An 11648-nucleotide genomic window follows, 5' to 3' on the forward strand; every position below is an offset into this window, starting at 1 on the left:
GGATCTAGTCACTAATTTGATTTCACAGAATGGTTTGGGTTGAAGGGACCCTTAAAGACCATTCAATTCTGATCCCCCTGCCATGTCAGGGACACCTCCCACTAGACCAAGTTGCTTCAAGCCCTATCCAACCTGGCTTTGAACACTTCCAGGGATGGGGCACCCACAGCTTCTCCAGGCAGTTCCAGTGCCTCAGCACTCACTGCGTAAAGAATTCTTTCCTCTACAACAACTCTTCAAGTCTGAAGTCTTTCCCAGAAGTTGTATTGCTTACATGCCCTTGCCAAAAGTCCCTCTCCAGATCTCTTATATCCCCTTTAGGTACCAGAAGGCCACAATGATGTCACTCCAGAGTCTTTAAAATGGAGTCTTCTTCTCCAGTCTGAACAATCTCTCTTGGCTTGTCTCAAGAGAGGTGCTTCACTCCTCTTCCTGGCCTTCTCCGGCCCTCCCTTCATGGCACTCCATCTTCTACCCAAAGATGTCCTCAGTTATTCCAAGAACCTGCAGCTCTCTCAGACCATCCAGAGCCACTTCTAATACTAGACTTGTAAAATTATCCATGAGAAACATGCAACTGTCAACACCCTTCCTGCAGTCTGAGTTAGGATGACTTCTGACTGAAACAAGGAGCATAAGGCATGCATCATTCCCATTACATTATTTCTTTCAAATGTCTTTCTGGTGCTCAGCCTGGGGCCCCAAGCGAAAAGGTAGCTCCAGTAAGGCTCAAAATGAAGACTAATTACTCTTCAGCATCTGACTCCACATACATGTCCCAGCAGAACAAGACACGTGCAAACTAAGAAAATTCCCTCTCTCAAGCCTCAATCTATCCCCTAGATTTTAACAGACTGCTGATTTATACTCAAGTCACCAGAATTTGTTCTCACATCACGTGGTAGTGCATCTTCATGCATTTCTAACACGGTTAGATACTGGAAGAGTAGAAGACCACTAAGATCATCTCTGCACTAGCAATGAAACAAACATTGCTAAACAGAACTATTCCATTCCTGATACCATAGTGATGGCAACGGCAACTGCTGATATGATAGTCCCTTTATGGACAACATATGCACCAAATGGGATTAGCAAACTCACTGAAAAGTGAAAATGTCAGTACATATTTGCATCCCCATTGCTGCTGGCACAAGCTGAAAGCCTACTGACATTAGCAAGGGAAGGGACCATCTGGGAGACAACTGCAGGCATGTGTCCCAATCCAGCTGTGCTTCCAGCAGCTTCTTCCTGGCTCAAACCCAAAAAGGAGTAATTTCAAACATCTTCCTGGTGCAGAAAGCATTCCAGATTCCACATACTGGAATTAAATTGATCCTAGCTGTGAGCGAAACCTAACTTTTGGAAATTCAAACAGTTTCATTAACAGTCCAGTTTGAATTTCCAATTTGAAATTATTCAAAACCTGCCCAGAAATTTCTGTAATATTGTCCCTCTTGTGACATCCCATTCTCTTCTCAGAGAATAGTCAGGAAGATAAGAGAGTTCTGCCAAGGAACTATGCTTCTGAGAGAACCTGTGGTAAGCCTGATGCTAAAGGCTTCCACACAGGCGTCTGTATCCTACACACTGCCTCTGAAGTGGTCAGCTGGGCCAAACAGATTCATATCATGTGAGTGTTTTGTAGTAAGTGGGAGAGAGATCAGGTCATTTAGGGAGCTTTGAAAGCTTTAGAGTAACTTGGAGAAACATCAGTATGCTAAAACAGAAATATCTTACAAAGAGTCAGTAGTTCTCAGTCCTTAGCTTCTAGGGTTTAATTACATGATTTAGACATGTTGGATATTTTCCAGAGACATGGCACAGAGCAAAAAACTGTACTTGGAAACTGCAGATTCAGCAGAGGAATCATTTACTTGGCAAGCTTAAGGAGACAGGGGAAAAAAAAAAAGCCTGTCTGAAAATGAAGTCATGTATGTTTCAATGTGCAGGTCTGGGCTGGCGAGAATTTCCATCCTAAGGTGAATCAAGACCTTAAGGATTCAGCTTTCCTTTGTAAGACTAGTTTTCAGGCTGGATAGGCTGTGTTCTTACAGTACCCAGCATCTTCTCTGCTGCCAGGACAGCCCTTTCTTCCACTCTCTGCCCATAGCTGAGTGCACACACGAGCATGCGCACACGCACGTGCATACAGGAGTGGGGGTGTGCACGTGAAACGTTTGAACAAAAATCTTCTTGACAAGCAGGCCTGGGTAGCAGAATGCACAGGGGCCTCTGGAGGCATGGAAAATTGAAACTGGTGACTAGAAGAGCTTTCCTCAGAAGCGGTTTCAAGAACAATCTTCAAGTAGGACCTCGGTGACAGAAGCATCAGTTGCTCCATGGTGACTTTTTAAGAGGCAAGACAGCACCTTCAGTACAAAATAATGTGCCAAGAGCTCCAGAAAGTACACACATTTTAATTGCCTTTTTCAAAACACAACATATATTAACAGTACACTTCCGATAAAATCCTATTTCTGGCGGCAGAGGAGTATTTCTTGAAAGCACAACACATGCCTCTGAGAAGGAAGTACTGGCGTAGTTCTTCTCTGTTAAGTTTAAAACTCCTTGTATAAATCAAGTGTGAGAAGAGTGACAAAATGAAATGGCTTTTTCTCACTCAGACTTGCTGCTCACATGTTTGACTGCTATGGCTGACATGAGCAATTAAGGAGCTTTCATCCTTTTGGGGGTCTGTTTACATAGCATGGTTGGCAGCACGGGAGAAAGAGAACTAGTTTGCTGTAGTACAACATCGACAGAATTATTTACAAAATACTCCTGTGTTACAGTTGTGTACACCCCTGACGCTTCATGCTTGGCAAAGAGCAAATATGGAGAGAAGAGTGATATCCAGCCCAAGATTTATCAGGTAGAAGTTAAAGTATAAGGTCATAATGAGTTGGAAAACTGCTGAATGTATGGAGTCTGTAGCTGGAAGAACTACCTTACCTGTATTTCTGTAAGGTGATACAAAACTTGCTAACAAAATCAAAATCAACAGCAAGATATAGCAGTAATATAATATTAAATCAGGTTTAAGGAGAAAAAAACAACAACAAACAAGACTAAATAATGACAATATTATAGGGGTTCATCAGTTTTCCCCTAAACCTTTAATCAACTTTTCACAGAAATAAGACTTCGAGATTTTGGGAAAAAAAAAATCATCATATTATTATGACCAAAACCAGTCAATCTGGAATATTCTTAGTAAATACTTTTTCATGACAGCACCCTTTTTAGAAGAGAAAGATGCCCTCTTGTTTGGTGGCTAAATTACATTATAAAGCTCTAGCTTGACCACACACACCAATTTGTACTTCTTCCACCTTCTATTGTTTATGTGTGCAGTAAACATATGCAATATGGCCACAGAAATGAAAAACAAAAATATATTGTGCAACCTTAACTGTGCTCCAAAAGTACTCTGTGCTAATCTATAGAGACTTAAGGTTAATCTCTGCACAAGGACTGCAAATGGGTAAAGAAATACAAGGTAACTAAGGTTTTAGGGAGCGCAGACCTGGAGTGAGGAGCATTCCTGAAACAGAGGAAAAGCATGCATAAATCTTCTGACAATCCAGGGAAGGAAAGTTGGCCAAAAAACAAAACTGTCTTAATTGGAGGCACAATAGTGGGGGGAGAAAATACACTCATCTCTTACATGATTCTCTGCATATGGCACAAGTGATATCAGAGGGGAGAAGAGGAAGCATCTGCACCTGGGCACAAAGAGGGATGTACACAGTGAATCTGTACAGGCATAAAGAAGATAATTCTCAATGGACTGAGGGATCAGCTCCCTTGTCAGACACATCTGCTGGCAGCCTATGGGAGCAAGCTGGAGAATAAGCAGCTGTCTCCTTGGAGCCACCAGCTGCCTTCCCCCCAAAAAGGATTGACACTGTGCCATTGGTCAGCCTCCAAGTAAAATACAGAAGGCAAAGACAGTAGCAGCCTTGGGCAAAAGAAAAGAGAACAGACATCTCCTCCCCAACCCCCTCCAAAAGGTCTCCACAACCTAAGCTGCTCTTGCCACAGATAACAGCTTGGAAGAGCTGAGAACTTCAGCACAATGCAAGAAAACATGACTTTCTGTGGGGTTTCAGTGAGTAAATTAGAAAGAGATACAATCCTACTTCATACAATATCCAGTGCCCCAAAGTGATGCTATTTCCAAGTATCAAAACGCACAGCCATGCAAACAAATCTGAGCAGCTCAGTGTAAGTGCAAGAATGTAGAACAGGCAAGAACTCAGAGGACAAAAAAAAAAAGATTAGTGGCTAGAGGGGCACAAAAGTCAAGGAATTAAAAACTGCACATGCGTAATTTGGCTAAGTGAGCATAAATGCAAAAGGCAGTAAAGGAAGGATGCAATTATGTGCAGTTATCTGAAGCTTCCCAATACATTAGCAAAGTAAACTGAAGTAGTGCAAGGTGTTTAATTTAGGGAAAGAACTTCTAAAGAAAAATAGTATTTTTTTTTCTGCAATGAGATGGGGTGGCATCAAAAGAGAAGGATTATTACATTGTGGAGTATCTTTTCTTTTCCTTCTCCCAAAGGAACATTAGCATTGGAATTATTTCAAAGAGGGAATGAAGAAATACCTAAAAATAGCCAATAAATTAATGGCTTAGGGCAGGTGGATCAGCCGTGACTAAACAAGAGGTGCACCCACATCCAGTTCCATGTTTCGGATTAGAACCTATATAACAATGAAAAAGGAAGCCTCCTCCTTCATTGTAGCTGAGGCTACAGATTTGTCTCTGTAACCAGATGTGTCTGGTGGCAGCTAACTCTCCTTGACTTTGCTGTTTCCATTTGCCCTCACACTCTGCTTCATGAATCTGCACGACTTGGTATCAGTGCTAGTGAAGGATACCCCTTGGGAGATGTGCTTCCCATCTTTACTCTCTGATTTCTGGAACTTGTAGGAAAGGCAGGTGATACTCACTCTCCTCCCCAGCCAAATGAGTGTGGTAATGGCAAGAGAAACTTCAGAGTAAATTAAATCATCTCAGTGGATCCCACAAAAGGCAAAATTAAAATTACCCATCACAACAGCCCCTCCCACATTCACAGATTTATTTAGCTTGAGTAGTAGTAACTTGCATCATCTCCTTGAAAAATAGCCTAACATGGCTTTTCTCTGCCACAAGCACTCATACAGCCATCTGTCCCCCACAAGAGCGCTGAGCAACCCTACCCACAGACAAGGCCACACAACCTCCCTTGTGTCGTTCCACGAGGATCGGGAACGCACTCCAGCATCCATCAAGCCCTACTTCAGAGACTTCAAAGGCAGCATTTCCCTGTGGCTCTTCAGGGGGCTAGAGAGAGGAGAAACACCGCTCGTGGCAGTAGACCAAACACACCATGGCCGTGTGGAAGGGCTCTGGGTGTGATGGCAATCTCCGTGAGCGGAGGGGCCGTGACCCGAATCCCACATCTGTCCCCTCCGTGCCCACAGCCGCCACCTGACAGCAGAGGTGCGCTCGGGGGAGCGTCCCGGTAACGCAGCCTTTGAGCAGCACACACCGGGAAAGGAGGAAAAAAACATCACCGGAGGAGTTTTAACCCCTTTCGAAGTAGCCCTCGCTTGCTGTGTGCCCCCTCCCCCGGACGCAGAGACCCGCGGGTACCGCGGCCGCGTCCCGCTCGCTGCGAGCGCTCCGGCCGGACTCACAATGCCCGTCCTGCCCGCCCGCCACGGTACCTTGCGCAGGACTCCAGCAACACCCCTCCACTTCCCAGCATTACTCGAGCAGTGTTCGCAGGAGCCCTTCCCGCTAGAGCCGTGCCGCCCGGCCTCCCGGCATCAGAAAAGTTGGACAAAGACCATTTTCACCGCGCGAGTTGCACCATCCCGGCGGGCCAGCGCCAGCTCCCTCTCGCTCCGCGCCCAGCGCCGCTTTGTCCCCCGGCCCCGGGCACAGCCTCTGGCCTCGCTCGACGTCTTTCAACAAGTCGAACGCTTGTGAGCAGTCCCGATCCTTGCGCTCCCCTCTGGGCCCTTCACTGCCAACGCCGTCTCCCCGCCCAGGTTGCCCCTCCTGCAGGAGTCTCTCTTCCTCTCGCTTCCCAAGATCTGCCTTGTCCCTTTCTCCGGGCTCCTCTCTCTCTCGCTTTCTCTCTCCCCTCCCTCCCTCCCTTCCTCGCCGTGCCCCTCCTCCATTCTCTCTCCGCCCCCCCGACCTGCTTTCCTTCGGAGAAGCCCAGCGACGGCAAATGGGGGTGGGGGCGCTGCGAGATCCCGCACTCGGAGGCGCCGCAGCCGCTCCTGTCCCTTCCGCGGCCATCGCCATCCTGCGTGCCGCACGCCCCGCGGCTCCCCGCAGCCTCCCCTCGGAGCCGCTCCGCTGGGCGGGTCGCTGGGCGGCACCGGCTTCCCTCCGCGATCCCGGGCTGTGCTGCCGAACCCCTCCCGCTTCCCCCACCCAGCCTCTTCCAGAGAGGGATTTTCCAAAAGGGTCTTCCCTCATCGCCTGCTCTCCGGGGATGCCGAGCGTGGCCGCAGCTGTGCCTGCCCCAGCCACTGCCCAAGCCCCTATCCCTGCCAGGTTCAGGTCAAGAAGGACAGTGTGGCTGCACAGCACTGATCCTTGGTCAGTCTCTCTGTTGAAAATCCATGTTACCGTGTGCCATCTCCTGTTGGTCTGCACAACCCAGCTCAAAGTTTGTGCATTGTGCGTACTTGTACTCCGTCTCCAGTTCTTCCTCTCTACTCAGCCCTGGTGAGGTGCCTCTGCAGTGCTGTGTCCAGTTCTGGGCTCCTCAGTCCAAGAGAGACATGGAGTTCCAGGAGCAGGTCCAGTGGAGGGCTACAAAGATTATTAACGGACTGGAGCACCTCTTTTATGAGGAAAGGCTGAGGGAGCTGGGCCTGTTCAGCCTTCAGAAGAGATGTCTGAGGGGGGGGCTCATCAATGTCTGCAGGGAGGGTGTTGAGGATGGATCCAGGCTCTCCTCAGAGGAGAGCCACAAGGACACAGGACAATGGGCAGAAACTGATGCACAGGACGTTCCACCTGAACATGAGGAAGAGCTTCTTCACTGCGATGGATTGCCCAGAGAGGTTGTAGTTCCCTCACTGGAGATATGTCCAGTGAGATCTTGACACATTCCTGTGCTGTGTGCTCTGGGATGACCCTGCTTGAGCAGGGAGGTTGGAGCAGATGACCCCTTCTATGATCCCTTCCAAGCTGACACATGCTGTGATTCTGCAAAGTGTCACAGAGGTGAGGTGCTTCTTTGATTCTACATACTGACAAACCTCAACCGTGTGGGTGAATCAAACTGGGTTTCTCAGTTCTTCCAAAGGAGAACCTCACCCTCCAATGTGGAAACAAAGGAATGAAAGCATCTTTCTCGAAGAATCTTTCTGGATGTCTCCTGTTTCCTGCCAGTGCAAGAACAAGAGTCTATCTACTCATTCTGCAAATGTCACTGGGCTGAATACTGAGAAATGCTAAGGGATGAGGCATACAGCATTCACCTTTGCTTGTTCCTACCATTCAGTGAGTTACACAGCTGAGTGGCAGAAAGTGAGGGAGGGTGTAGTGAGCTAAGCACGGCATGCATTAGGGCTGGACGGAAAAGATACCAAAACTCAGTGCCTTACAATTCATAAATACTTCTGTGATAACAAAGAGCAGAATTTTGGGCTTCTGTTCCCAAAGTAACTTCCTTGGGTTTGAAGTATGAGCTTCACAATACACACAATAGAAAGTGACCATGATTCCCTTCCACGTAAGACACTTGTACACATACAAAAGGAGAAGCACATTGAATAAAGTCCTGCTTAAAAGAAGAACCATCAGCAGACAGTAACACATCTAAGTGTTAAAAAGCTAGGGCTAGTTTCCGCAGAGCGCAGCCTTTTCTAGCAGTTCTGTATATATGCAGAGTAACACAAATACCTACTTCTTCCCAGACAGCATAGTTTCTTTCTTAATCCTCTCTGTGGGGGTTTCTAGACACCAATTACAACAGACTTCTTTCCTTCCAACTTCCCTCCCTCTCCCTCCCCCCATCTGTTTCTAAAAGAAATTTACTTTAGGAGAAATTGCAGGTATTCAGCTCCTTCTGGAACCTGGTCCTTACTCATCTGGGTAGTAAATTTTTGCACATATGTTTTCCTTTCTTCCTCATTTTACTACTATGAGGAGCATCTGGCCCCTAGAAAGGAGCAGTGGGACTGTACCATTGCACTGGGGTCGGGAAAGAGGTTAACTAGCTGCTTTGTTCAATAGCTGCAGAAACACTTCCTCCCCTTTATGGTAACGGAATATTCCCCCCAAAACCTCCTCCTCCTCCTTCTTGTGGAATGAAAGCCAAGCATGAGCGAACTGCTACACTGAATAGGGAAGTCTGAGAAAAGTTCCTGTACACGTGTGCACATGCAACATCCAAACCCTCTTTAAAACCTCACCTGGTGAAAGGCAAGCTGACAATCAATCTTTTATGAGGGATTAATTTTTACCTCAGCATTTAAATGCTTTTTCTCCAATGTTGCAGCATTTTGCAATGCCGCAGAATTTGTATTTAAAAAAAATAATTCCAGTTTCCGAAATCTCTCTCTGCTAGGCAAATTATCACACCCTACCAGAAAAACTCAGCCCTCTCAATATATAAACAACCACAGCTGACATGACAGAAACAGAGAAGAAAAAGCCCTCAATCTCAAACTGCCACACATGGATCAGATTCTCAGGAGAATCTTAAATGTGACAAAATCAGCATATCTCATGCAACAGTGTGGCTTCCGTGATATAGAGCTGTGATCTGCAAAGAGGCTGCATGCACCCAAAGGGGTTTGCAAGGCAACCCACTGGTGTGCAGGAGGAAAGTAAAAGAACTTCAGCAGTACATAATTTATAAATAAGTAAATATATGTATAACAGGGGTGTATGCCAAAGCCTTTTACCAAGAGGGATGTGTGATCAAGAAAGTTTGGAGACACTGATAAAGACAATAATGTACTCCAAATTACACAGACAGACATTCATGTTATAGACACAATTCCACACAATAATGAGTTTCAAATGTCCAGCCACACAAACAGATCTCTTAATATTTAAAGCTGCAGTTATTAAAACAATGGTCAGAGCAGCAAAGCATAATTCATTTATCAAATACTCTCCTCACTGTGTGAAACGTGTTAGGTCTTGAAGAGAAAAGAATTGGAATGTGCAGGGCAGACCACACAAACCAAAGAGAAGAAAACCACCCATGAGAGAATAGCTGAGGAGGATAAAAGGGAGGGGTGAGGCTAAGACAAGGGGAATAGAGTTTCAAAGAAAAAGGAGAGAAGAAGGAGGGTAAGAGTGAGAGAGGTGGGAGACAGAGGTAGAGAAAGCAAGATATACACAGAGCAACTATAAAAGACAGACAAGGAAAGAAAGGGATGTGAAGAAGAAAGGGAGGAGCTGGGAACAGCAAATAGAATAGCAGGCAGAGGAAAGAATAAGAAGGGTACTATTTATACATGAGAGAACATGTTTGACAAGCAGTTTTGAAGCAGAACTATTTAGTGGATAAAATCTTCAAGAAGATTTTTTTCAAGGGCAGATTTATCACTGCAACTGTCTGAAATAGCACATTTTCCTTCACAGTTTTCTGAAAAATAATCATACAGATCAGTAAACTAAAACCTTATAATATCCTTCTGGATACCCTATATCCAAAGCCTTGTTGTTTTGTTTGTTGCTGTGTTTGGTGAAGTACAAAGGTAATTTCTCCCTCAGAAAGCCTGGCACAGAAAGAGGAGAAGCTTACAGAAAATTCATAAGAGATAACTGAAGATAATTTGGGGAAGCACAGAAGTGCGAAGGACTGAGGGGCAGCTCAAGATGGAATGTGAAAAACCCTGCGACTTTACAGTCTCCACATTGGCTACTGGCAACCACCAGTACAGTCATGCTTTTTAATTTTTTAAAAAAAATTTCATCACAAATAATAAGATTTTTTACCAGCAAGAAGGCTTCTGAGTCTCAGTTCTCCCTTGACACAAGCAGTGTTCTTCTGCTAACAGACCAGGCTTATTCTCTGCTTTGTTCCTTCTTTGCCATCATTCATCTCTGCTTAGGGCTCTGCTTATGAGCTTTAATGGAAATAAATGCCAGAGAGAAGAAAAACCACAATCTACATTAGCTGACTATTCACCCACCTGTATTTTTAATTATTATTTTCATTGAGTATGCATATCAGTTGTTACAAAAAATACCTTCCTTGACTATTATATCAACCAATCTTTATAGCATAACAGTGTGTTAATTTTGTTAACATATATTTGTTCACATTATGCACTGTATTGTCACAAAGTTGGGAAATTTTCCTGAAGTTAGTATTGTTCCTGCTTAAGTAAAAGAAACCTAGTCCTGGAAATACAGACTTTGACAACCAAGATAACAGCAGCATCCTAGACCACATCTTCCCAGCATCTTCTGGCATCAGAGCAAGCAATTATAGCAAGACTGACTCCAGGGATGTCTGGATCAACAGATAAGCAGCAAGAATTCAGGAAAAAATGCAGGTGCATTGCAGAGATTTACTGTTATTAATAATCAGTAGTGTGGGTGTAAGTGATTAGTCAAATCATATATTACCTGAATGTTTGAAAGGTGGAAGAATTGTGTGTAAAACCACATTCAGGTTGCCCTGATTTGGCTGGGACACCTCGTGCATGTGAATTAACATTTGCCCATTGTAATTCTATGCTTTGCATCCTAACCTCTTTCCTTAGTTGGCACGAGCTAGTTTCAAATTGTCATGACCGTGTCAAAGGCGAAGAAACAACTAGACTTGTGCCAGTTCACTAGAGGTACAGTCTAAATGTCTGTTTATCTGTCCTTTTTCCAGCATCCTACCTATGCAACCTGAGCATTCTAACACACTCATCACACTGACTGAGTGCCAGTGTTCATCATGCTAACAGCCAGGGGAAAAAACAGCCATTTATGCTGTGGACCAGGATTTGGGGAACTTTAAAAAGGGAACTGGCTGCCTGGGAATCCATGACTGGTTTTACACTAAGCCTTGTCCCTTGCTGGGACTGGACACTATTTAGTCAATTCTGTGCAGATCTGCAATCCAGCTGTGCAAGTTCAATACTGCTACTAGGTTTTACCTGAATGCCCAGACCTTGTAAATTAATTTTTGCTTACTGGAACATGAGACACTACAGGGTTTCTGAAGCTGCCAAAGGAAGAAAAAGTAAAATTCATGAGCTCTGCAGCCATGGCCCAGGAACAGAAATGTGCAGTTAGAGAGATGTATATTTTTCTTGTATATATTGTTATTAAGTCCTATGAATTCCCTAGAAAGTAAGAATGTATAGGTATATCTTTTATAAAGGTATTCAAGTTGTGAATTTGCATGTTTTACAATCTCCTCTGTATTCTGTAAAGCACCTGTCTATCTGCTGATCCGTGTTGATCCAAGCTTCACTCACTTCTTTTGGATGTGTGTTGCAACTGCAGTTCTCAACCAAGCATGAAATTTCTACTTTCTCCTTGTGAAAACCAGAAACTCCAAACTCCTTTTGGAATAGCACAGACAAAGTACCACTGTACTTTTTTCACTATTGTCTCTTTAACTTGGAAGGAAGAGACTCAAATAAACCGTTCTGTTGCTTCCATA

At 44.8% G+C, this 11648-nt stretch overlaps 1 protein-coding gene across 7 annotated transcripts in view; it reads right to left on the reverse strand.

Moving 5' to 3' along the window:
- Window positions 1-6373, reverse strand: part of EPHB6 (EPH receptor B6) — a 67447-nt gene extending 61074 nt beyond the window's left edge. For 3 of the 7 annotated variants that reach the window (XM_056504268.1, XM_056504297.1, XM_056504314.1), the window contains exon 1: window positions 6204-6373. The gene's annotated coding sequence lies outside the window, so the exon portion shown is untranslated. Of the gene's footprint in view, window positions 1-5724; window positions 6153-6203 lie in introns of those variants that run through there. The other 4 variants (XM_056504305.1, XM_056504260.1, XM_056504277.1 and 1 more) reach the window with 4 other exon arrangements.
- Between the last annotated feature and the right edge of the window lie 5275 nt (window positions 6374-11648).

Source organism: Oenanthe melanoleuca, chromosome 1 (assembly GCF_029582105.1).
Source record: "Oenanthe melanoleuca isolate GR-GAL-2019-014 chromosome 1, OMel1.0, whole genome shotgun sequence".
NCBI classification, from domain to species: Eukaryota; Metazoa; Chordata; class Aves; order Passeriformes; family Muscicapidae; genus Oenanthe; species Oenanthe melanoleuca.